We start from the raw sequence: 22,107 nt of genomic DNA, 5'->3' as shown, positions 1-22,107 counted from the left end.
TGCCACAGGCTGAGATCTTGCATGGAGCCCCAGATCGAGGGAGATTATCAGTGATCTTGTATGTCTTCCATTTTCTAATAACTGCTCCCACAGTTGATTTCTTTACACCAAGCGTTTTACCTATTCCAGATTCAGTCTTCCCAGCCTTGTGCAAGTCTACAAATTTATCTCTGGTGTCCTTCGACAGCTCTTTGGTCTTGGCCATAGTGGAGTTTGGAGTGTGACTGACTGAGATTGTGGACAGGTGTCTTTTATACCGATAATGAGTTAAAACAGGTGCCATTAATACAGGTAACGAGTGGAGCCTCGTTAGAAGAAGTTAGACCTCTTTGTCAGCTAGAAATTTTGCTTGTTTATAGGTGACCAAATACTTATTTTCCACTCTAATTTGTAAATAAATTCTTTAAAAAGTCAAACAATGTGATTTTCTGTTTTTTTCCACATTCTGTCTCTCATGGTTTAGGTTTACCCATGTTGACAATTACAGGGCTCTCTAATCTTTTCAAGTAGGAGAACTTGTTGGTGCAGTTGGCACAGTTGGTGGTTGACTAAATACTTATATGCTCCACTGTACACAATCGCAACTTATTATACAATAGAATAGAATAGAATAGAATCGCCCTTTATTGTGTACAATGAAATTGTGGAGCATTGTAAAAGACAATCTCAAAAGTGACTGGCAAGTATAAAATCTAAATAAACAAATATAAAATGCGTATGAGATAGTCGTATGTTTGGGCAGTGCAAATAATCGATGTGAATGAGCAGCAGTTTGAAAGTTAATGCTTTAAATATTGTAGGTGAGAAAGTATTGAACATAGAATATGCATGCAAATGAATATTGGACTATTGCTGTGTTTTCCGGTCAGCTACCTCGACTTGTACAAGTCTATTTTTTGCTGTCTCCTTTCTGCCGGTCTGCCACTCTAAGGCCTTGTACGTCCTCGCTTCGGAAGTCTCATCCTTGGCGAAGTTCGCACCAAGACAGTTGAAAAGGAACCTGCTGATGTGCGGCGAAATGGTGTTGACCAGCCTGTGCCCCTGATAGGCGCCCCTATCACATCCTGCTCTTGGCCGCAGCACACATCGGTAGTTATCATTCCAGCGCACGTTCATCATAGAGATCATCATCTGGAACATCTCCAGAATGTCAGCCGTGTCCCTGTGTTCCTCCTTGCCCGTGGTCATGGCAAAGAGCCTCAGCCCGGGGGCTAACCATCGCCATGATGAGCTCGACACTCTGCTTCTCGAAGAAGAAGCACCTTCCAGGTCAACTTGTAGCCGGCCTTGACAGACTTGTAATTCTCCCACCTGGCCAGCACCTGGCTCGTCTTTAAGTTCACTGTGGCTCAGCCTTACAACAAGTCCACAGCAAAGAGCTTTTTACTTCAATCAATGAATTCTTTATAGATATGGATGTAAAACTGTCTTGATTCTTTCTTAAAAGAGCTAAAAATCAGGCAGTTACGCATCTATTTTACGTATGTATGTTTAAGAATGACGGCAATGCCGTAGCAGTTCCCATTCTCCCATTGATTTTTTTTCACAAGCATAGTACGCATAGACGGAGTTTGACTTTTGAGGCATGTTGGTGACACCGAAATGCAGTGTCAGCAATAAAATTTACTTACTAATTAATAATACTATAATAATAATAATACTAATTTAATCAAATTTAAAATCTAAACTTACAAGAATATTTATAATAATGAGTTGACAATGATAGTTTTTTGTTTCCAATCATTCTTGAGGGGAATTCTAAATCAGGCTGCTTAGGCATGAGTTTTTGCCAAGATCGTCATCAAGCTCGTGCCAATGTAGTTACCCCAGTCAAAAATTGTATCCCCTGGGTGGAGCCATACGGAGGTAGATTTGAGTCTTTATTATTCAATCAAAAAAAAAAAGTTACTCTAATAAAAATTTTAAAAAAGTTGCTTCAATCAAAATATATATTTTCATTAAAAAAGTCACTTCAATTAAAAAAAAAAAGTGTTTCAATGCAAAAATCATTTTGAAACTCAAAAGCTATTTTTCTTTGATTTTTTTATTTTTATTTTTTTCTTGATTGGAGTCAAGTGTTTTTTTTTTTTTTGATTGAAGCAACTTTTCTGATTGAAGTAATGTTGATTTGTGTTTGGGCCACATTTTGGCTGGGACATTTTTGTCTTTATTATTCATTCAAAAAATAAGTTGCTGTAAAAAAATAAATATTTTCAAAAACAAAAATCACTTCGGTCAAAAAAAAAAAAAAAAAAAAAATTAAATAATTGAAAACGTTTTTGAATGCGAAAAAAACACTTGAGATTTGAACACTTAATTTTTCATTGAAAAATCCCCCCCCAAAAGTTGCATCAAAAAAAAAAAAAAAAAAAATTACATTTTTAATTGAAAAAAAAATCGTTTTCAAAAAAAAAAAATGCCCCCCCCCCATTTTTTTGGGGGGGGGGGTAGATTATATGCAGAGCAAATGACCGTCTAAGGTGCTAGTCACACGTTCTGTTCGAAAAATAATTTTGACCCATTCTAAAAAAATTTTTTTTTGTCATTTCATTCACTTTTGTTGCAGTTTTATTGCTTTACAACTTTTATATATATAGGAAAGTCTATTTCATTTAAGGACACTTTTCGGCCACCAGGAGGGGGACCTGGACCCCCCTTAAAATCCGCTTATGATGATACGAAAAATATAATATTTACCTTGAATCCTCGAACAAATCACTCCTGAGACAATCCTTCCTTTTTGTATGCGGTACTTCTTTTGTAGTTCTTCACAAGCTTAAATCCGACATGAGTGTGTGCCGTTTTCAGCTATTACTAAATGAAGCTCGGCCCCCTCTGATTAGGTAAAGAATGACGAAGTGTCAGGTCAATAGATTATGAAGTCTATGGATATTTTTAGGATTTTTGATGAAGCATTTGGAGCAGAAACATTGTCAGAAACTCCCGGGACTGCAAATCTCAATGTTTTGTGATGTAAGTATTCTTCTCCATTTTAGAGTCCTCGTGGAATATATGTAAATATTTTACCTACGGAATGGGCTATTTTCCTTTCTTTTCGTTCTAGAGCAGAGCTGTCAAGCAGTTCAAATAGAGTGTCACAATCACAACCTTCAGTGGGACTTTTATGGCACGTACACAACGGCGGACACACGTTGTTAAGGATGAAGGGTGTTTAATCTGAAATAACTCAAAAATGCAAATAAGCGCACTTTAAATATTGCCCCATTTAGATCTCTGAAATCACTTCATTTAGTTAGTGGTAATGTGACAAACGGAAGTATTTATGTGTTTGTTAGAGGAGATGATAGGGACAGTCTCCTGATGAAAAACAAGTACCATGACAGACTCTGAAATGGAGGTGAACACCGTCTGTAGCAAACGTTTCATTCATCTGTGCTCTGGGAGTCAGATTTAATAAACACGTGCAAAAGCCCTTCAAAGCTTCAAAAAGAAAGCTTTTTACATCATGTCACAATATAGGAATTCTTGCAACAACAACAACAAAAAAAATCTGTGACTGATGTGCTTCCTTTTGAGTGGCCACCAGTAATTAAGCATATCAGGCATCTAGCCAGACACTAATGCAGGCACACACTGAGATCAACCATTTGTTTAATTAAAATGGCTGGCGTGAACTAAGGGAGCCAAAATTCCAGCTCCGACCTGTACCTTGGTGGTGTTTGCCAAAATGAATAAAGTACTTTGGCATTCTGAACGTGTTGGTGAGGGGAACAGGCATGTTCCCACTCCCACTTTCAGGGGGTCATGCACTTTGTTGAGCAACCATCTGCGCTCAGTGAGCCACTCGAGTCTGTTGTGCGCACGCTTTGGCATCCAGCTGTTTGCTCGCCTTTAGTTTCGACTTATACAACTGTTCTCTTTTCAGATCACAAAGTGCTTTATCTGAATGCGAGCGCGGTGAAGATTTATAATGCTCGGCTGTGACAGCAGGTTAGTGCTACCACATTTTATGTCCCAAAAATTGTTAACCATTTAAAATGCACTCATTTAACTCATTCACTGTCAGTGACTGCGAATGATCGCTGCCATCCCTCCCAAGCAAAATAAATAAGACATCTAGTGCCTTCAATGGGCAATCCTAGTGTGTCCTCCCAGTTTAAATTAAATGGATGTCTATGGTTTTCAATGGCATTTATCAATTAAATCTTTTATTCATTAAAAAGTATTTAAAAAATAATGTTGTTTTTTTTTTTTTTTAAACTAATTATTTTAATGGAGAGCTTGTATCCACATATGTGGACATCATGTACAGTGGGGCAAAAAAGTATTTAGTCAACCACCAATTGTGCAAGTTCTCCTACTTGAAAAGATTAGAGAGGCCTGTAATTGTCAACATGGGCAAACATCAACCATGAGAGACAGAATGTGAAAAAACCCCAGAAAATCACATTGTTTCATTTTTAAAGAATTTATTTCCAAATTAGAGTGGAAAATAAGTATTTGGTCACCTACAAACAAGCAAGATTTTTGGCTGTCAAAGAGGTCTAACTTCTTCTAACGAGGTCTAACGAGGCTCCACTCGTTACCTGTACTAATGGCACCTGTTTTAACTCATTACTGGTATAAAAAACACCTGTTCACAATCTCAGTCAGTCACACTCCAAACTCCACTATGGCCAAGACCAAAGAGTTGTCGAAGGACACCAGAGACAAAATTGTAGACCTGCACCAGGCTGGGAAGACTGAATGTGTGTCAAGTTCAAAAATAGATCCTTAGGTAGACATTGTAAAATTACCCAAAAATAAGGAGAGAAGACACTCAGTTTTCTTGGCCAAGGAGAGCAAAATGTGACTCGTGAGTCACCAAAATTGATCTAAAGGAAAAAAAATCCTCCTTGGTATTTTATTTAGGGGTTTGTCCTAAACAAAAATGGATGCCGCCCTAAGGGAGGGGAGAGCAAGCTGGAGACACCCATGTGGTTTTCGATTGGATATGTGTGTGCATGTAGGTGGAACTAAGTGAATACACATGTGGAAGCAAGAGCTTATGTAAACAATCATGTAAACAGTCAAAACAATCATATAAACAGTCAAAATAATCCAGACACTTCAGTTATGCAACGCTGCGGCCATGGAAGATGTCCTCGGATGGAAAATTGTCCTCGAAGGTCTAGACGGAAGTCCAGACGCCAGGTGCTGAAGATGCCTCGGAAGGTCTAGTTACGCAATGATGCGGCCATGAAGCAAAACAGTTGTCATCCCGACCCTCTTTTACTCTTTGTAACACTTAAGCATTATACTAAAACCTGGTATAGCAAGCAATAATCATTTACTGGTTATATAAGTAAGAAAAATAGGGCAATATGTATTATTTATGGTATATATGAGCACAAGCAAATATTCAATCAACCAACCAAGCAAACATTTAATCAATCAAACCCCGATAATTACCTCAACAATGTGCAATTGGTAAAACGCTTGGTGTACAGCAGTGGTGTCAAACCGATTCCACAAAGGGCTGCAGTGGGTCCTGGGTCTTTGTTCCAACAGATCGAGCATAGACTGTTCAACCAATGAGGTTTATGCTAAAATAAGCAGCACCTGACGGGAATCAACTGATTACACTTGTAAGACACCAGATTGGTGAAAAGGTATTCATCTCGTTTGGTTGGAATGAAATCCAGTACCCGCTGCGGCCCTTTGAGACTTGTGGTGTACAGAAATCAACGGTGGGAGTAATTATTAGAAAATGTTAGACATACAAGACCACCGATAATCTCCCTCGATCTGGGACTCCATGCAAGATCTCACGCCGTGGCGTCAAAATGATAACAAGAACGGTGGCCAAAAATCCCAGAACCACACGAGGGGACCTAGTGAATGACCTACAGAGAGCTGGAACCACATTAACAAAGGCTACTATCAGTAACACAATGCGCCGCCAGGGACTCAAACCCTGCACTGCCTGACGTGTCCCCCTGCTGAAGAAAGTACAAATCCAGGCCCGTTTGTGGTTCGCTAGTGAGCATTTGGATGATCCAGAAGAGCACTGGGAGAAATGTGTTATGTTCAGATGAAACCAGAATAGAACTTTTTGGTAGAAACACAGGTTCTCGTGTTTTGAGGAGAAAGAATGCTGAATTGCATCCGAAGAACACCATACCCACTATGAAGCTTGGGGGTGGAAACATCATGCTTTGGGGCTGTTTTTCTGCAAAAGGACGAGGACGACTGATCTGTGTGACAATGATCCCAAACACACACTAGCCAGTCTCCAGATCTCAACCCCATAGAAAATCTGTGGAAGGAGTTGAAAGTCCGTGTTGCCCAACAACAGCTCCAAAACAGCACTGCTCTAGAGGAGATCTGCATGGTGGAATGGGCCAAAATACCAGCAACATTGTGTGAAAAGCTTGTGAAGAGTTACAGAAAACATTTGGCCTCCGTTATTGCCAACAAAGTGTACATAACAAAGTATTGAGATTAACTTTTGGTATTGACCAAATACTTATTTTCCACCATGATTCGCAAATAAATTCTTTAAAAATCAAATTAGGTGATTTTCTTTTTTTTTTTTTCACATTCTGTCTCTCATGGTTGAGGTTTACCCATGTTGACAATTACAGGCCTCTCTAATATTTTCAAGTGGGAGAACTTGCACAATTAGTGGTTGACTAAATACTTATTTGCCCCACTGTAGGTCTAGAGCTGTAGCTATCGATTATTTTAGTAGACGATTATTCTGTTAACTAGTTAGTTCGAATAATCAGATTAGGAACATTAAATGCATTGCATAATAAATTTTAGGAGATGGAAAGCAAAGGCTTGCTAAGATTGCACTTTAAAAAAAGCATTAAATGCCAACATTAAAAAAATCCTGAGTGTTTCTTAAAACTATGCAGGATTGCACTTTCATTTCAAAATAAATCAAAGTACCTGAGTTGAGCCTCTAATGTTATTTTTTTTTAAAAAGATACAAATTAAGATCTAAATACAACAAAAGAACAATTGGCTAACTAGCGTAGCAAAAGTCCGCTTGCTTAAATGCTATAAAATGCTAACTTTTTTTCACAATATACTTTACAATCGTTCAAACACATATTCCCACAAGAAAAAAAAAAAAAAAAAAGTTAAAAATACCTATAAACTAAATTACGAATCCACAAAAAACTGCTTATGTTGGTCTTAACAGGGAGCAGCTAGATTCAGCCATGTTAAATGAGTTATGTCATATTTACTGAGGGCAGTGTATCCACCCAAATCAGTAAAACTAAACGCAAACACTTTCAAAACAAACCATGACAACGTTACTTTCATTAAACGAATACTCAAAGCAGCAAAATTTGATTCAAAGCTTCATTCTAATCAATTACTCAAGTTAATCGATTCATCATTGCAGAACTAAGTAGGTCACACTTGAAAACCAAAAGGTCTATACTAGGGGTGTACCAAAAGCCAAATTATGGCCGAAACAAAAAACCGAATATTGTAAACACTTGGCCGAAAAACCGAAATGCTGAAAAATACACATGCATATACATATATTTTTTTAAAATTTCATTTTAATTTATCTTTAAATTTATTTATTTATTTTTTGCGGATTATCGTAATTTTCGAACTACAAACCGGATTACCGTAGTTTTCGAACTACAAGCCGCAATTTTTTCCCTTCATTTTGAATCCTGTGGCTGATTTTTTTGTGCATCTAGTGTAAAATCTAAGAATTTTATAGTCATTTTAAATTTTGTTGTACTTATATAAAAATACTTCATCTGGATTTTATGAGGGAATGACTTTGAATTTTTTGATGCCACTGCTCATGGAGACTCATACACTATATGCCTAAGGGAGGTGCCTGTTTTGGTCTTAGGTCGCTAGCGGCTTTGGTTTTGAAAATATTTGAACATTTTGAAAATCGCCCCCCCTTATGGTGCTGCTCAGCAAATGTACATGTACAGTGGGGCAAATAAGTATTTAGTCAACGACTAATTGTGCAAGTTCTCCCACTTGAAAATATTAGAGAGGCCTGTAATTGTCAACATGGGTAAACCTCAACCATGAGAGACAGAATGTGGGGAAAAAAATCACATTGTTTGATTTTTAAAGAATTTATATGCCAATCATGGTGGAAAATAAGTATTTGGTCAATACCAAAAGTTCATCTCAATACTTTGCTGTGTACCCTTTGTTGGCAATAACGAAGGCCAAACGTTTTCTGTAACTCTTCACAAGCTTTTCACACACTGTTGCTGGTATTTTTGCCCATTCCTCCATGCAGATCTCCTCTAGAGCAGTGATGTTTTGGGGCTGTTGTTTGGCAACACGGACTTTCAACTCCCTCCACAGATTTTCTATGGGGTTGAGATCTGGAGACTGGCTAGGCCACTCCAGGACCTTGAAATGCTTCCTACGAAGCCACTCCTTTGTTGCCCTGGCTGTGTGTTTGGGATCATTGTCACGCTGAAAGACCCAGCCACATCTCATCTTCAATGCCCTTGCTGATGGAAGGAGATTTTCACTCAAAATCTCTCGATACATGGCCCCATTCATTCTTTCCTTTACACAGATCAGTTGTCCTGGTCCCTTTGCAGAAAAACAGCCCCAAAGCATGATGTTTCCACCCCCATGCTTCACAGTGGGTATGGTGTTCTTCGGATGCAATTCAGTATTCCTTCTCCACCAAAAACAAGAACCGATGTTTCTACCAAAAAAGTTCTATTTTGGTTTCATCTGACCATAACACATTCTCCCAGTCCTCTTCTGAATCATCCAAATGCTCTCTAGCGAACCGCAGACGGGCCTGGACGTGTTCTTTCTTCAACAGGTGGACACGTCTGGCAGTGCAGGATTTGAGTCCCTGGCGGCGAATTGTGTTACTGATAGTATCCTTTGTTACTGTGGTCCCAGCTCTCTGTAGGTCATTCACTAGGTCCCCCTGTGTGGTTCTGGAATTTTTGGTCACCGTTCTTGTTATCATTTTGACGCCACGGGGTGAGATCTTGCGTGGAGCCCCAGATCGAGGGAGATTATCAGTGGTCTTGGTGTCTTCCATGTTGTAATAATTGCTCCCACAGTTGATTTCTTTACCCCAAGCGTTTTACCAAGTGCACATTCAGTCTTCCCAGCCTGGTGCATGTCTACAATTTTGTCTCTGGTGTCCTTCGACAGCTCTTTGGTCTTGGCCAAAGTGGAGTTTGAAGTGTGTCTGACTGAGATTGTGGACAGGTGTCTTTTATACATATGAGTTAAAGCAGGTGCCATTAATACAGGTAACGAGTGGAGCCTCGTTAGACCTCTTTAGAAGAAGTTAGACCTCTTTGACAGCCAGAAATCTTGCTTGTTTGTAGGTGACCAAATACTTATTTTCCACTCTAATTTGCTAATAAATTCTTTAAAAATCAAACAATGTCATTTTTTTCCCCACATTCTGTCTCTCATGGTTGATGTTTGCCCATGTTGACAATTACAAGCCTCTCTAATCTTTTCAAGTAGTAGAACTTGCACAATTGGTGGTTGACTAAATACTTATTTGCCCCTCTGTATGCATTTAAATTCTTCTTTAATCAAGCGAACGTTATTAAAATAAACTACAAAATACTCACACACAGACTCAAATGCACTGTACTCAATGTGATGCGGGACACCAATGGAAACAACTTCAGAAGCGTGTAGAAGCGATGAAGCAAATTAATGTTATTATCCTTCATTTAATAATTTGGATATTTCTCTGATACCTCAAAATACTTCCAAACCTCATCACATGAGGACTAAGGTTCTTCACACTTTTGGGTGGTAAACTTTCGGCCCCTTTAACCAAAAACTGAAAATGCAATTTTAGCTACCGTAATTTCTGGACTATAAGGAGCACCTGACTATAAGCCGCCACCCAACAAATTTGACACGAAAACAGTTCACTGTTCATAAAAAAGGCTCACTGGACAATAAACCGCAGCTGTCCTCACTGTATTATGGGATATTTAGAACCAAAATACATTAACCGGTAACACTTTATTTGACAGCGGCATCATCAGACTGTCATAAGACCAAATGAGTCACCATAAAGCTTTGAACCAATTGGCTGCAAAGCTTCATTGCTTCAAGAAGCTTCATTTGGCCATCATTGCTCCCTTGGGGGAAACAGTTAACCTCTGCTGCCACCTGCTGTCAACACTGTTGTCGTCCAACGTGCCTCCTAGCATGCATTGTAGCGCTGCAAATATTAAATAATAATCAAAATTCATGTTCTCTGCTAATTATTTCTTCAGTTACTCTTCCAGTTGTTTCATAAATTGCTAGCTCTGGTATTTGGTAAAACTTTATTTGACAGTGGCAAAATAAAACTGTCGTAAAACCGTCATACTTATGACATTATTGACGTCATGACAGATGTCATTTTGTGTCATCCGGAAAATTATCTCACTTTTGAATATATGCAAAAGATCTGAGTTGGACATATATGGAGTGTTGGTGACATAATCTGCCAGATGATACTTAATGACATCTGTCATAAGCATTCATTAACGGCCATGATAGTGTCATAATCACGTCATAATTATGACGGTCTTATGGCAGTCTTATGACACCGTTGTTAAAGTGTTACCTATTAATCCAAATAAATCAACAAATAAGCTGCAGGATTCAAAATGAGGGAAAAAAGTAGCGTCTTATAGTCCGAAAATTACGGTATTTAAGGTTTTCGTTTTTTTTTTTTTTTTAATACATTATAAAAATACAAACCAACTATCATTTGTGTCATTGTTGTGCATCTGAATATGAAGAACACAATCACAACCTTTGCTACGTTTGTTGTCAGTGGATGTGATCTTCGATTGGATTTGGATTAATAAAACGTACTAATGTGCATCGGTAGAGTGGAAAGTAGAGCTGAAACGAATACTCGAGCAACTCGAGTAACTTGAGTTTAAAAACTGATCCGAGTAATTTTTTTCACCTCGAGGAATAGTTTAATTTTGCCAGCTCTCGGTATCACGTTTTGCCCGGACTACTTTTAATGCGTAACAACGCGCTGACGTCACGTGCGTAGAGGAAGAAGCAATAAAAAAAATAAAAAATTTAAAAAAAACACTGCAGCCGACACCGCTACAAACTATGCCAACGTTGCTAAAAACTACGCCCGCAGGATGCTAGTGTGGTAGCAGGTAGTGTCCGATGTGTCTCATAGATATCACATGCATTTAGGACTAGATGCGAAATGACAGACTCGGCCGCGTCTGGGCAGCGTTAGTAAATAGCCGCCATCTTTAAGCAGTAGAGTTTTCATCGCTAATAAATATAACGTTACTGTCACTCGCTCACGTAACGTTAGCCCTTCGGAGGGCTAGGTTTCTATTGATTATGACCACTGTCGATGCGTGGCTAACGTGTCTTACATACAGGTTTTATTTAATCTGTAAAAACACAGCGCTGTAGAGTGATGAGGGTGTGAAATTAAAACAATAAAGCTAACTGTCAGTTTTAGCTCAGTAGTAATTGCTGAAAAAAACACCAATTAGCACTGGTCCCTAATGTGCTCCAATACAGTAGGTATCATACATTTATTTTGAACACTGCAAAAACTCAAAATTTTATCAGTACTTACAGTTTAGACTAACTTAAAACTTAACTAGAACTTAAAAATAGCTTGACACAAATGGAAATTCAATTGAAACACGTGGGAAAAACATGTAGCTTTCAAGTGATGTGTGTTATCAAGCGTAATCAGTGGCGCCTCCAGAAATTTTTCATAGGGGTGGCCAGATGGGGCCACTTAAAATCTTGGGGTGGCCAAAACTAAAAGCCATAATTTCAGGTTTTCATTATATTATTGCAGTAAAAAGGTCAGGGGAAAACTATCAGAAAGACTTAAGGACACGACTACTGATATACTTTGGTGTATTGTGTAATATTGGATGTTACTAATGATTTAATGTGCATAGTCCATAACTGTCCAGTCAACATTTTGAGTTCCACAACATTTCTGTTTTATTGTGTTATGTATATATTTGGCATAAGGCATACATTTAACTAGGGCTGTCAAACGATTAAAATTTTTAATCGAGTTAATCACAGCTTAAAAATTAATTAATCATAATTAATAGCAATTCAAACCATCTCTAAAATATGCCATATTTTTCTGTAAATTATTGTTGGAATGGAAAGATAAGACAAGACGGATATTTTCATTCAACATACTGTACATAAGTACTGTATTTGGTTATTATAACAATAAATCCACAAAATGGCATAAACTTTATTAACATTCTTTCTGTGAAAGGGATCCACGGATAGAAAGACTTCTAATTATGAAAGGATAAATGTGTGTTTGTATATTGTGACTAAATATTGCCATCTAGTGTATTTGTTGAACTTTCAGTAAATTATACTGTCGCAACCTAACTGTTCTGCCCAAATGCAGGATGGGAAATGGTGCAGCCATGACTGTGTGTGGTGGCTGCAAATGCTATATCTTCTCTGCGTTGGGTAAACTACAGGGTGTTAAGAAACAGATCAACTCCTGTCATTCTTCCCCACGTCGCTTCCCACAGTATTTATAGGTGCTGCGGGAGAGATGACAAAGCTCTAGCCAAGTAAAAGCACGGCCCCAATGAATGCTTGTATCTACTCCACTCTGCCTCTTATCTCTGTATATAAGTCAAATGGCGCCATTGTAGGCTGTTTGCGGCAATGCGTGAATGAGTCGTACAGCGAATGCATTAATTGCGATAAATATTTTCACGTGATTAATTTTAAAACACTAATTACCGCCTGTTAATGTGATAAATTTCACAGCCCTACATTTAACAAAACAAAATAAATGCATTCATTTGGGATGAAATGCATAACTGATGCTACAACAATCTAACGATATACTGGCAAGCGGGGTGGCCAGTGGGGTGGCCAACCAATTTTTAGGGGTGGCCGTGGCCACCCCTGGCCACCCCCTGTTGGCGCCACTGAGCGTAATTACATTTTTAGGTAAGAAATATGTTTTTTTTTAATAAGATCTACAAGTTTTTTTGGGTGAAAGCAGTGAATTTTTTTTCTTGTCACATCTGAGATGCAATTGTTGGCTGTTTTCAACAATGTACATCGAAAATAAAGACATTGATTGACTGAAAATGGTTCAATATTGGATTAAATGTCTTTTTTTCTTATGTACAGTATATTTATAATTGCTCTTTACCTAAAAAAAATGTTTTATCCGATTACTCGATTAATCAATAGAACTTCCAGTCGATTACTAGATTACTAACCTATTCGGTAGCTGCAGCCTTAGTGGAAAGACACTCCCCAGGGTGGGAATAAGGGTCAGGGCTGCCAGGGCTGCTCTATTAACTCTTCTGCTGCTGGGGTGCTGACGACATCCTATATGACACCATCATTTATCACCTGCCTACATGTTGCCAAACAGCTGCTATCAATCACCTGAAAAGATTGTCGTCACACCAGAGTAACCGTTCATGTGAGCCCAATGATGAATAGAAAAGATGACACAGTAGGTAAACGGCTTATTGCAAACTATCACTTAAATATCACATTAAGAAGATAATCTATTGCAGTGGTTCTTAACCTGGGTTTGAGCAAACGCTAGGGGTTCGGTGCGAAAGGGTCAGGGGTTCGCCAAGTAATTCACGCAGCGACCCATTTTAATACACTGACTAAATCTATACAAACAAATTTTAGACCAGGTTTTGGACAGGTTTGCCCCACTTTACATTTATTCCATTCGTACTAAACGTACGGCCCACATAGTGAATCACATGCTTTTTTTTGGACACTTTAGCTGTAAAACTGGAGATTTGTGATTTTTTTTTTTTTTTTTTTTAATTATGATCCAGTCCATTACTTTACATGGGTAGCTTTTCTGTCTGCACTTGCTAAAGAGGTAACAAGGAAAGGACCCAAACATGCACCAAAACCAACAGGAAATGACCCGAAATCAACAGAAAATAACCTAAAATTAGGGTTGTTCCGATCATGTTTTTTTTGCTCCCGTTCCGATCCCGATCGTTTTACTTTGAGTATCTGCCGATCCCGATATTTCCCGATCCGACTGCTTTTTTTTGCTCCCGATTCAGTTCCAACATTCCCAATAATTTTTCCCCATCATATACATTTTGGCAATGCATTAAGAAAAAAATGAATAAAACTCCGACAAATACATACATTCAACATACAGTACATAAGTACTGTATTTGTTTATCATGACAATAAATCCTCAAGATGGCATTTACATTATAAACATTCTTTCAGTGAGAGGAATCCACGGATAGAAAGACTTGAAATTCTTAAAGGATAAATGTGACTTTGTATATTGTGACTAAATATTGTCATCTAGTGTATTTGTTGAGCTTTCAGTAAATGATACTGTAGCCATGCCCAAATGCATGATGGGAAGTGCAACCATGACTGTGCTTAGTGCTACCAACTGATATATCTTCTCTGTGTTGGGAAATAAAATAGGGTGTTAAGAAAAAGATAAATTACTGTCTTGCTTCCCCACATTGCTTCCTACGATATTTCTAATCGTAGGGAGACGGATTGTAAGGCTTTAGCCATTTAAAACAAGGCTCCAAAGGCTGCCAAAATTCACTCTACTCACTTTACTCTGTCTTTTAGCTCTCTATATAGGTAAAACGGCGCCATTACAGATTGAGCGCGACAGTGCGTGAGTGGGTCGTGCAGTGCATTCATTAATTGCGTTAAATATTTTAACGTGATAAATTTTTTGAAAATTATTTACCGCAGTTATCGGGATAAATTTGATAACCCTACCTTAAGTCTAAACTAAAGACTCTGGATAAGTGTAACATATCATGTCTGTAACATTAAATACAATTAGAAAACGATTTAATAAAAAAATATATACAGTATATATTTTTAAAAAAGGCATGTCCGATATTTTTTTGCTGATTCCGATACTTTGAAAATGACGTGATCGGACCCGGGATGTCCGATCACGTCATTTTTAAAGTATCGGACATCTCTACCTAAAATGCTCCAAAATGTACAGGAAGTAGTCCATATGTAAGTATCCCAAAATAACAAAGAACTGACCTAAAATGAACTCGATGGCTTCCATTGACAACGATAGGCATCCAATTCACTTAAAGTGCCTGTGACACGAAAAAGCATGTTTATTTCATAATACACGCGACATTTTGTGCTCCTGAATGAAATTGACTGCTTGGATGTGTGTGGAAGTGATCACTATCACTATATATATTTAGTTTTTTGAATGTTTTTTGAAATGAGTGACTTCCGGCAACGGTCTCGAGTTGAGAAAGAGGGCGCTGTGACGTGTACGGAGGAAGGAGTCCTCTTCACTTTACAGCCGTACCGTTGTATGAGAAGGACTAATTATTCAGCTGATTTTGCGGATTGATACGTTTATTTTTCGTATCACGCCAGCCAAACGGCTGCAGAAAAATCTTGCTGTAGGAGGGAGAGGCGTGTGTGTTCTTGTTCACCGGTGGCTATTGGCCAAAACAAGCCCTACTCCTGTTGGACCATGGGACTTACGAGGAAGTGAGTAAACATCGTGTTTTGTATTATGTCAAATACTGGGATCATTTTAATATGTAGGTGGCTTGCATTTTGTGACATGCTCCTTGTCCCCTCGGCCGACGACTTGTCGCACATCCCCCCGCCGGGAGAGCACAACTAGTATACTTGGCTTATTCCCCTCTTCAAGTGCCCGGTGTTCTGTCAAATTTTCCGACCAATCAAAAATTGCAACTTTTCAGTTAAAAATAGCCGCGAATACAGTGATTACAAAGTAAACACTACAAACTTTCTTTAAATACATTGCCCTCCATAATTATTGGCACCCCTGATAAAGATTTTTTAGCTTCTAATACATTGTTTTAATTCAAATAATATGGGACCTTAATGGAAAAAAAGAGAAAAATCCAACCTTCAATACAAGTGCATTCATTCAGTTGGGAAAAAAATCCCACATAAAGAAAAAATATTTGACATCAAATGATGTGTGTCACAATTATTAAAACCCCTGGTGTTAACACTTTGTACAACCCACTTTTGCCAACAAAATGAGGTCTGGGGACTGAGATGGCCATGGGAGGAGCTTCATTTTGTGTCTGGTGAACTATTTCTGTGTAGATTTGGCCATATGTTTAGGGTCATTGTCTTGCTGAAAGACCCAGTGACGACCCATCTTCAGCTTTCGGGCAGAGGGCAACAGATTTTGATTTAAAATGTCCTGGTATTTCAAAGCATTCATGATGCCATGCACCCTAACAAGGTTCCCAGAGCCTTTAATCGTCAACATGGGTAAACCTCAACCATGAGAGACAGAATGTGGGAAAAAAAACAGAGAATCACATTGTTTGATTTTTAAAGACTTTTTTTCAAAATTAGAGTGGAAAATAAGTATTTGATCACCAACAAACAAGATTTCTGGCTGTCAAAGAGGTCTAACTTCTTCTAACGAGGTCTGACGAGGCTCCACTCGTTACCTGTATTAATGGCACCTGTTTTAACTCCTTATCGGTATAAAAGACACATGTCCACAATCTCAGTCAGTCACACTCCAAACTCCACTATGGCCAAGACCAAAGAGCTGTCGAAGTACACCAGAGACAAAATTGTAGACCTGCACTAGGCTGGGACGACTGAATCTGCAATAGGTAAAACGCTTGGTGTAAAAAAATCAACTGTGGGAGCAATTATTAGAAAATGGAAGACATACAAGACCATGGATAATCTCCCTCGATCTGGGGCTCCATGCAAGATCTCACCCCGTGGCGTCAAAATGATAACAAGAACGGTGAGCAAAAATCCCAGGATCACATGGGGGGACTAGTGAATGACCTACAGAGAGCTGGGACCACAGTAACAAATCAGTAACACAATGCGCCGCCAGGGACTCAAATCCTGCACTGCCAGACGTTTCCCCCTGCTGAAGCCAGTACACGTCCAGGCCCGTTTGCGGTTCGCTAGAGAGCATTTGGATGATCCAGAAGAGGACTGGGAGAATGTGTTATGGTCAGATGAAAACAAAATAGAACTTTTTTGGTAGAAACACAGGTTCTCGTGTTTGGAGGAGAAAGAATACTGAATTGCATCTGAAGAACACCATACCCACTGTGAAGCATGGGGGTGGAAACATCATGCTTTGGGGCTGTTTTTTTGGCTTAGGGACCAGGATGACTGATCTGTGTGAAGGAAAGAATGAATGGGCCCCATGTATTGAGAGATTTTTAGTGAAAATCTCCTTCCATAAGCAAGGGCATTGAAGATGAGACGTGGCTGGGTCTTTCAGCATGACAATGATCCCAAACACACAACCAGGGCAACAAAGGTGTGGCTTCGTAAGAAGCATTTCAAGGTCCTGGAGTCCTGGTCTCCAGATCTCAACCCCATAGAAAATCTGTGGAGGGAGTTGAAAGTCCGTGTTGCCCAACGACAGCCCCAAAACATCACTGCTCTAGAGGAGATCTGCATGGAGGAATGGGCAAAAAATACCAGCAACAGTGTGTGAAAAGCTTGTGAAGAGTTACAGAAAACATTCGGCCTCCGTTATTGCCAACAAAGGGTACATAACAAAGCAATGAGATGAACTTTTGGTATTGACCAAATACTTATTTTCCACCATGATTTGCAAATAAATTCTTTAAAAATCAAATAAAGTGATTTTCAGTTTTTTTTTTCCACATTCTGTCTCTCATGGTTGAGGTGTACCCATGCTGACAATTACAGGCCTCTCTAATATTTTCAAGTGGGACTTGAACTTGCACAATTAGTGGTTGACTAAATACTTATTTGCCCCATTGTATATGTGTTTCTTAAAACATATTTCAGTCAAAGAGAACAATTGTGGCTTATTAAAGCCTACAAGTCTTTAAGTTGGAGGTTCCCTATAATGTCAGAAAGATTTCTAAAGCTGTAAAGAAAGCCCCATGAGAAACAACATCTGGAGGGGAGGACTAAAGCCCGTGAAAAGTGCTGATATCACACTTGAACACGCAAGCCACTCATAAGCAGAGAAGAAAAAGGCCAGGGCATCTGTTCCAATACTTTTGCTAACATGGAAACGGGCTGCTTTGTTACAAATATGTGTATATACCAGGGAATAAAAGATCAAATGTTGATCTCCTGTTTCATGTTCCCCTTTTGAAGTTAAACCCAAATGTTTTTAGTCGACAGCAAAATTTAAGCAATTGGCCTCGATGTTAAAATAGATTTGGAGGAGAGCGCAGATACTCCCCAGAGGTCTTGCAACTTGAATCAAATCCGAAATGTTTTCAAATAGGGAGGATCATCTAGTGTGATCGTGTTTGCGTGAGGGGTTTGAGGTCTCGGGCGCATGGGAAACGATTCTTTTTTTGGCAATGAAGATTTTGGAGAGTGGGAAATTGACAACATCTGTGGATAGCTAGATGATAGCTCGATCACGTCCTATGTTACTTATTCATTGTACTGTTTATGAAGTGCCTGTGACATTAAGAAGAAAAATGAAAAAAACATTTTAAATAGCATCATTATTGGAATTAAAATCATATTTTGAGTAGGACTGTCAAACGATTAAAATTTTTAATCGCATTAATTACAGCTTTAAAATTAGATACTCAAACTAAAACGATCGGGATCGGATCGGGAGCAAAAAAAAACATGATCGGAACAACCCTAGATAAAACCAATGATAACGTTTTTCAGTCTGCTCTAGGCTAGCCTCATGTTTGTTGTCTCTGTCACCTTTTTGTCATTCTGAATCTTCCTCCTCCTCTAAATATGACTCAAACATATATGGCTGTATTTCACATACTTCCTCTGGATCGACAATATTGTTGGAAAAATCCACACTTGAACCAAAATCGCTGAAAAACACTTCCTCCTCCATTGGGCTGAATGCTAAATCCGCTGAATTCGCTCATTCTATTACATCATCACCCAGATGGAGCCGCCAAAGCACTACAATGACAGGAGGAGCTAAACGGCAGATTTAAAGACGTATTTCTCGTCATCAGCGCTTTGCCAAATTGTTGTATAAAGTCGAATCGTCTCAAAATTAGGGCTGTCAAAATTTTCGCGTTAACGGGCAGTAATTTTTTTTTTTTAAATTAATCACGTTAAAATATTTGACGCAATTAACGCACAAGCCCCGCTCAGACAGATTTAAATGACAGTAGAGTGAAATGCCCACTTGTTAGTTGTGTTTTATAGAGTTTTGCCGCCTTCTGCTGGCGCTTGAGTGTGACTGATTTTATAGGCTTCAGCACCCATGAGCATTGTGTAAGTAATTATTGACATCAACAATGGTGGGCTACTAATTTATTATTTGATTGAAAATTTTACAAATTTTATTAAAACGAAAACATGAAGAGGGGTTTAAATATAATATTTCTATAACTTATACTATCTTTTAAGAACTACAAGTCTTTCTATCCATGGATCGCTTTAACAGAATGTTAATAATGTTAATGCCATCTTGTTGATTTATTGTTATAATAAACAAATACAGCACTTATGTACAGTATGTTGTATGTATATATCCGTCTTATGTCTTATCTTTCCATTCCAACAATAATTTACAGAAAAATATGGCATATTTTAGAGATGGTTTGAATTGCGATTAATTACGATTAATTAATTTTTAAGCTGTAATTAACTCGATTAAAAATTTTAATCGTTTGACAGCCATAATAATAATATAATACCGCGTGTATTATGAAATAAACATGCTTTCTTGTGTCAGATGCACTTTAAACCATGACTTTGTAACCACACTGTGTCTTTGTGTTAAATGCTCAGATGTCAACAACTGAAACCACAAACGTACATTTTGATCACTTTTATTGAGACGTTGTCAGTCACACGAGTGATATCGTGCTGCGCGGTGAACGCCGGATGAGGTGTAGATCTGTAGAGCTGTCTTGCTCAACTCTACTCTCAATTCAACAATGAGTCCCAAGACGGAGACGAATAATATTTATGGCTTGACTTGTGGAACCGTTTGCCTGCAGCATGAGCTGAGCTGGCTGTCAGCCCGCTCACCAAAGATGAACTTTGACGTTAGCTCCCCTAAATCCTCTATGATTAAATATTTGCTGGCTCATTTAATATGAATGTGAATAAATGGCCAGGCAGTGGGTTCATGTCCGTTCCGCTGCAGTAATTGCCATGATTTGACAAAAAGACCTCCACCGCACCTCGTCGTTTTCATTTCCTCCTCTCTTTCTTCCAGAGTTGTTGTTGTCAAAAGTCCTGACTGATTTTAAGTCGCTACTTTTCTGGACTAATTGAATGGAATTAATATGTCATGCTCATTGAGGCTATGCGTCTAGTAGCACACTTGAAATATGTGGGCCTGTGAAAAAGGAAAAAAAAGAAGGGCCGCACATGCACAGGCAGCTAATTCCATGATTGATCATGTCCTTGGCGGTTCTCCACTTTCTCTGTCATTGACAAAGCCTAGAAACTATTAGAATACATTAAAGTGTGTCACAGTATTCCTGGAGGATACGATCGTCTTATTTTGAGGGACGCTGACTTTTTCCTGCTGTGGCAGTGCAGTGATGTTCACCTTTCACTATCAAATGCTCTTGCATCATTTTGCTGAGAGTTAAACAACACTACAGGAAAGTGTTTTTTATTTAGATAGTGGTTGTTAAAATGATCATCTGATTTAAATACATGTAGGCTCTAATAAACCACAATTGTTCTCTTGTACTAAAATATGTTGTTAGAAACGCATAAAATGTTAAATCAAAGGCAATATTTTATAATATTTAGTCCATATTTTGACTGTTAGTTGGCGCCATGGTTTGCGGGCTCGCAGTGATGATGTAATTGGTATCTTTCCGAATATGTAGCGTGTTCAACAATTGCTTATTGCTGCCTAAACTTGCGAAGTAAATTTTTTTTAAATTGACAGCGTAGTTTTTCAGTTTCTGCTATAACAACAGCCTAGCAACGAGGGACTCGCCTCACTGCCGGCCGCTACGTAATGACGTCACCTCGCCAGCACTCCATTACGAAAGCAACACGCTATCCTCGCTACATATTGCAAAAATTTTCTGGATTTTAATCGCCAGATTCATCATGCCATCTCAACGTATAGTGATAAATTGCTCACGCGAAGGCTTAAGACTCAATGAGGGATCCAAAAAAACCTTCTGCAAGGATTTGGACCAAGCGCAGAGGCGGAGTTTGACTTTTAGGAAAGGGGAGCACAACATGTTGATGAAGCCGAAGTGGAGTATCAGCAATAAAATTAACTTCCAAGAATAATTATCATAATAAGTTTTTTGTTTCCCATCATCTTTGAAGGGAATTCTAAATCAGGCTGCTTAGGACAGCCGCAGTGGGGCAAATAAGTATTTAGTAAAGATGCACCGATACTAGTATCGGCAGGGGGCGCCGATCCGGCCCGAAATGGTGGTATCGGTATCGGCGAATACCAACAAAGACGGCGCCGATACCATTTACCGGTCCATTATTATAACATTTGACCACAGCCTTTTTCTCCTCCTGGCGCTCACTACACTCTGTCTCTGTGTTGTGTGATGACACGTGAACACCAAGCAGCTATTGCTATTGGCCTGCTCCAGACCAATGAGAGTGGGCCAATAGCCACTCCTGACCAATCAAAAGGGGGCTTTTTCATATGGACGAAAAACAAACCAGGAAATATGGCGGCGCCGCGGCGGTCGGGAAATATTTCCAAATAGAAATCCCGTCGATTAAAATCAATGGCTGCATGCAAGATTTGCGGCCTGAAAGTTTGGAGATGTGTTAAATCGGCCAGTTTCAATACCTTGAACTTGATAAAACATTTGAAGACGAAACGTGAACGAACACAACGAGTTTGAGCCTGCAAGAGCAGGACTGCTATCCAGAGGAAGAAGGCCGCTGGACCGGAGCAACCATCTCTGGTCAGTTCACTTCGTCTACTTTACTTTTATTGTCTTTTACTGAAAGAAATGCCGCAGTAATTTGGGAAGTGTTTCCAAAGTATTGTTGCCACCTTTCAGAAATAGAAATAATGGACTCCCACCTCCCGAAAAAAAGGAGAGACGGGATGCTGTGGTCAATTATTACTTATAATTGTTAGCGTCCGCAAATGCGGAAACAAGGTTGAACCTCGAAGCAGACAACAAGCGGGGGATACATAAAAGGGTTTAC

General features: G+C 38.9%; 1 protein-coding gene across 2 annotated transcripts in view; it reads left to right on the top strand.

Moving 5' to 3' along the window:
- wscd2 (WSC domain containing 2) overlaps positions 1-22,107 on the top strand; it is a 222,076-nt gene that overhangs the window by 106,001 nt on the left and 93,968 nt on the right. The window contains exon 2 of one of the 2 annotated variants that reach the window (XM_057833087.1): positions 3,887-3,951. The exons of the other annotated variant lie outside the window; for it this stretch is intronic. The gene's annotated coding sequence lies outside the window, so the exon portion shown is untranslated. The remainder of the gene's footprint in view (positions 1-3,886; positions 3,952-22,107) is intronic. 2 annotated transcript variants of the gene reach the window in all.

The sequence above is a fragment of the Corythoichthys intestinalis genome, chromosome 3 (genome assembly GCF_030265065.1).
Source record: "Corythoichthys intestinalis isolate RoL2023-P3 chromosome 3, ASM3026506v1, whole genome shotgun sequence".
Taxonomy (NCBI): domain Eukaryota; kingdom Metazoa; phylum Chordata; class Actinopteri; order Syngnathiformes; family Syngnathidae; genus Corythoichthys; species Corythoichthys intestinalis.
This window is presented reverse-complemented; position numbering and strand designations above follow the sequence as displayed.